Below are 6,000 nucleotides of genomic sequence, written 5' to 3' on the forward strand. Positions count from 1 at the left end.
CTATATTTTTAAATATGCGTTCCGTATTCCTCAAAATCCTTATTTGCCAGTAAAATTCACAACGTATTGCGTAGAATAATTATATTTCTTTCCTTGGGTGCGTAAATACTTGTAAGCGTCATTTATGTTACTTGATGAACACCTTATTTAGTTATATAATATTTACGTGATTTGTCGAGAAATAATGTAAACACAAAAGATAATTTTTACAGACTTGAATGAATATATATAGAAAATTAGAAATTAACCTTCTAACGGGTCTACGGACGGCCTTAACTTTCGGGCTTCAGAGCCATATACGAAACTTGAATTTTTTTGAATTGACAATATGAAACATGTGTTCATAGCAAATTTTTTGATATTTTGATATTAACACCATGCGTTCAAAAGTTAGCATCTTTGAAAAACAAGTGTTCAGAAAAATTATTATTATACTTCGCTTTTGAAGAAAAAGGATATCGACAACAAAATGATTAATCTCAAAATTTTACTATAAGTTTGCTTGGCCTCAATTTTGCAATATATCTGAATTAGAAAAAATAACTAAATAGAGCATTAGATATAAAAAAGAGAAATTGAACTTTTTCTTAGCTGGCGCTCTTTCACATAATTATTTTTGCATGAAAATCAAAACTTAAGCTTCTTTTGAATGCACCTTCATGAAAAGATAGTCATTAGCATGACCGCATCGTTTTTACAATGTTAGATGGTTAGGAAAACAAAATGAGGTCGAAAAATAGTGCAAAAGCTGCTCCATTAACATGCTTGAGAATGGGAAATATGATCGATATGATTTCCAGTGCTTGTCATTTTTGATTTATTTATTAAAACATAATACATGACATAAGACATCTGTCCTTTAAAATGTCACTAACGAAAATAAATCTTACAAAGTTACTACCGTGCAACGTTTACTTCCTATTTTTCATATAACATTTCTAAGCTCTAGTATCTATTGGTTGAAAAGAGCATCTATTGATGCGCAGAATTTGTTTGGAATTTGTACAAATTTATTTGGAAAAATCAACTCACTAGTATTTTTGATTCTATACACCACTATACCTACATGCTTAAATAAACTGCTTTTCTTCGCTTTTTGCTTTTCTTGTACAATTGTGAGTAACAGCAAGTGAAGAAAATGACAATTGAAATCTGAAATCAAAGAGAAGAAAAAACTTTTCGATTGAATATAATATTTATTTACAACAGATACGTAGTTCACCTACGACGTGCAGGCTTCATCAGTGTCTTATTTCAAAGCGTATACGTATCTGTCGCGAATAAATATTAAATAGTGGAATTTAGTCGGTAAAAGTTTTTTCTTTTCTTTAATTTTAGAGTTCGTATTCCACTAAGAGGCTTCAAAAACTTCAGACAATTGACATGATTCTCACTTTTCTTGAATTTCATTGCAAATTTTAAAATTGCAAATTGTCATCACATACATACACACATACATACACATACATACATACATACATACATACATACATACATACATACATACATACATACATACATACATACATACATACATACATACATACATACATACATACATACATACATACATACACACATACATCACACATATCTCATACATTGAATACAATCAACATTTGATTGATATGTTTTGATTTCACACGTTTTAACGGTTTAATATACGGTGCTTAAGTGTTAAAGTTTGAATAACTTTTGAATGAAGCATCCGATTTTAAATAACTCGGTTTCATTTGATAGATCTCAGCAGTAATTTTTAAATAATCATAAAATGTGTGATGTTTTTCATTAAATTAATGCTTATATGTTACATAAACATGTTTTAAATACTATTTTTTCACATTTCTTTATGTAACTTTCAAACTACAAGTCCAATCGTCATGAAATTTGGAAGTTAAGGGTTTGCAAGGCTCCTCTTTCATATGCAATCAATTTTGTTCAATTCAGTTAAGAGACCTATAAGATAATGAAGTCCCATATTTTTCGTATTTTTATACATAACTTTTGAACTAAAAGTCCGATCAGTATGAAATTCAATAGCGACCAATGGGACACCTAGACCTTTCATTTGACACTAAGAACATTAAAATCGATCCAGCCATCTCCGAGAAAAGTGAGTGAGATTGAAAAGCGTTACATACACACACACACACACACACACACACACATACATACACACACACAGAAAATGCTCAGTTTTCGAAACTGAGTCGAATGGTATATAACATTCGGCCCGCAGGACCTTCTTTCCATTTCCGGTTTTCCAAGTGATTTCTATACCTTTATACTATATACTTATATAGTAGAAAGGCAAAACATGGAAGTCGAAAGAAGGGAAAAAATTGCGCACAGTTATTTGGAAAATCCATTTTGGTCTGCATCTAGGCTAGCTAAACAGCTGAAATTGCCCAGAAATACCGTATGGTGCAATATCAAATAGTATAAGGAAACATTGACGACGATTCGGAAGCCTCAAACTAATTATCGGAGTGGAACTGTCGACCGGAAACTGCGCGGTAAGATTTTAAAGACCATCAAGAGCAATCCCAATCTGTCGGACCGTGATTTGGTCAGAAAATTCGGTGCTGCCCATAGTGCCGTGAGGAGAATTCGACTCCGAATCAAGTCGTAACGAGGTAGCAAACAGCCAAAATGAACCATAAAACAGAATAGTGTGGTCAAAATCCGTGCTCGAAAGCTATACGACCGGGTGCTAACCAAGTTCGACGGGTATCTTCTGATGGACGATGTAACCTATGTCAAGGCTGACTTTGGGCAAATTCCAGGTCAAAAATTTTACTTGGCAACGACTCTGGGGGATTTTCCAAGCAAACTTAAATTTGTTTTTGCCGACAAATTTGCATGAAAATTTATGATTTGGCAGGGCATTTGCAACTGTGGCAGAAAAACGTTACAAATAAGACAATGAAGTCCAAAAAGAGTGTCTCCAAATCCAATTTTGCCGTTCATTCGATCCCACCAGCATCCCGTGATGTTTTGACCAGATTTGGCAAGCTGTCATTACAGCAAAGTCATTCTAAAATGGTATACAGAGAAAGGGGTCCAGTTTGTTCCGAAAGACCTTAACCCACCCAATTGCCCCCAGCTCCGCCCTATTGAGAAATACTGGGCAATCATGAAGAGGAGACTCAAGGCAAAGGGAAAAGTTATCAAAGACATCAACCAGATGAAGACCTGGTGGAATAAGATAGCCAAAACGATGGACGAAGAAATTGTGCGCCGCCTAATGAATGAGCCATATTACAGGAAAAGTTCGAGAATTCTTTCGAAACCGTGACGATTATTTTTATCCGTATTTTTTCTTAAAAGTATGAAGAAAATACTACATTTGTGTAAGAAAAGATCTTTAATTCAATAATAAACAACTGCTATACAGGCAATTGTTTTTGTTCCAATACTATCTGAAGCAAGCTTTACCAAAGGTTTGAATGCAGATACTTTCAAGCAACGTTTGGAGAAAATTTGGGATGAAATCCCTCAGGATATCGTGCGTGGCAGCTGTGACTCTTTTCTGCAACGAATGCTACTGGTAATTAAAGGAAAGGGAAAGAGATTTGACATGGACTAATTAAAGATAAATATTATGGATATATGTACTTGACGCGAACTACACTCAAAATTAAAATTTACACAAGCCTCTTATTTTTGTTACCATTTACTTTACTGACCTTTATTACTACTCACCCTCACATAGTAACATAGTAAAACCTTATTAAACCGATTGAAGCTAACTCAAAAGGCGCTCGAATAGCCTTAATTCATTTGAAAAACATCAGGAGTGTTGAATTCCATCGATCGATTGTATAGTATATCGTGAAGAGTTCACAAAAGGTCAATTTTGTTCGATTCTACCCTAGTAGCATGGTGGAACTTAGTTAATCGGTCTGAATATTAAAGCTGGCCGAGCGAAATCAAAAACGTGTTTTTCCGCGGGCCCTGATGGAATCCCGTCAGTGATACTCAATGTGCTGGAGTTCTACGTAAGCCGTTGCAAAAGATTTGTAGTATGTCACTAGTACAGAACAAGTTTCCAGAGTGTTGATAAAGATCCTATGTTTTTCCAATGTTCAAGAATGGAGATAAACGTGACATAGCAAATTACCGAAGTATCACCCCTTTATGTGCCGGGTGAAACTGTTGGGGGATAGCTGCTGTTTAGCAAAATGAAATCTTACATCTCTGTAGAACAACATGGCTTTTTCCCCAAACGCGCAATCAGCACGAACCTTCTGCATTTATGTTAATTTTGTCTTTGTCAGATTGAAGACTTTGCTCAAGTTGATACCATTTACACGGATCTTAAAGCTGCTGATCACCAAATTGTGGTTCGAAAATTTAAGTTAGCCTCTACTGAATAGTACAGTATTTGCAATCGATTAGGAGTTTAACAGGGAAATAACTTAGGACCGTTACTCTTCCTTATATTCTCTAACGACGTTTGTTTTGTGAGTCCTCATGGTTGCAAGCTGTTGTATGCCGATGATTTGAAAATGTTCCTCACTATGCGATCTGTTAAAGTTGGTAAGCAACTGCAAGATCATATTAGCCTGTTTAGAGAGTGGTGCCGCTTGAATTGTCTTACCATCAGCATGTCGAAATGTTCAGTCATCACCGTTAGTCGAAGCAAGAGTGCAAGACTCCAATCGTGTACGCTAACGAGATCGGACCCTTCGAGCTTAGTCAATGATTTCCGTGATCCATATTGCTTGTGAGCTTTATACTTTTCGCTCGGGCTATCGATTCTTGACATGGCTTCCGTGGTATGGTTTCATCGTTTACAAATATTTAGACCGCTAGAATCGAAGCTGTGCAACGCAGATTCGTCAGATATGCACTGAGATATCTTTCGTGGAATATGAAGATAGATGCAACTACTTTAATATTGAAACGCTGAGTAGCATCAAAATTGTATCAGGAGCTGTCTTCATTGCTTAAATCCTGAAGTGCGAAATCGATGCTTCTGAGCTTCTGTCCTGGATTAGAGCTAAAATCATGCCTCAACCGCTCAGATACCGAGAATTCCTTTGGCCTATTTGGCACCGTACGCAATGTGGACAATGTGCCGTGTTTTCAATGACGTGTATGGCCAATTTGACTTTACGTTTTCGGCGAATACATTTAAAGATAGTATAAAGAGTTTAATACAGTGTGAATTTTATGTTTTTATGTTTCGTTAATATTTCTATGTTAAATTGGTTGATGTTAATGTTAAATTGATTTGCTCTACTCAAAAGAGGCTTTTCCCATTTTAATTATTTTCTTCCGAAAATAGCGTCGGCTTGTCAATATCGTTGTTCAGAATTTTTGCGACAAGTATTGGTTGCTAAACTTTTGGGCGCCGTTCCAGTGTGTCTAAACCACGTAGAAGACAACGTTATCTACAAGGAGTCTTTCCAAGGCAAATTCTCAAGGATCATACGGATAGACCATCTTTGGATACGATTCTTGCGCAATTCAGGTGAGCTAGCGCGGTTGCCGGAAATTAACCCAGGAGCGCCCATGAAAGATAGTAATGTCCTAGCACCTGATCTCCAAGAAGTCAAACGAGAAATCAGGCTGCTGAAGACCAATAAAGCCGCTAGGAAGGACCGCCTACCGGCAGAGCTTTATAAACATGGCGGAGAAACGCTAGCAAAGGCTCTACAGTGGGTTATTTCGAGGACTTGGGAGGAGGAAAAGCTACCGGAGGAATAGATGGATGGAGTGGTTTGTCCCATCTACAAAAAGGGTGATCGGCTAGACTGCTGCAACTATCGTGGTATTACGCTGGTAAACGCCGCCTACCAGATACTCTCCCAGATTCTGTTACACCGGCTGTCACCGATAGCACAAGGTTTCGTAGGGAATTATCAGGCGGGTTTCATGGGGGCTCGCGCAACTACGGACCAAATTTTTACTATCCGACAGATCTTGCAGAAATGTCGGGAGTACAACGTGCCCACGCATCACATCTTTATTGATTTCAAAGCAGCATACGAT

The sequence above is a fragment of the Sabethes cyaneus genome, chromosome 1 (genome assembly GCF_943734655.1).
Source record: "Sabethes cyaneus chromosome 1, idSabCyanKW18_F2, whole genome shotgun sequence".
Taxonomy (NCBI): domain Eukaryota; kingdom Metazoa; phylum Arthropoda; class Insecta; order Diptera; family Culicidae; genus Sabethes; species Sabethes cyaneus.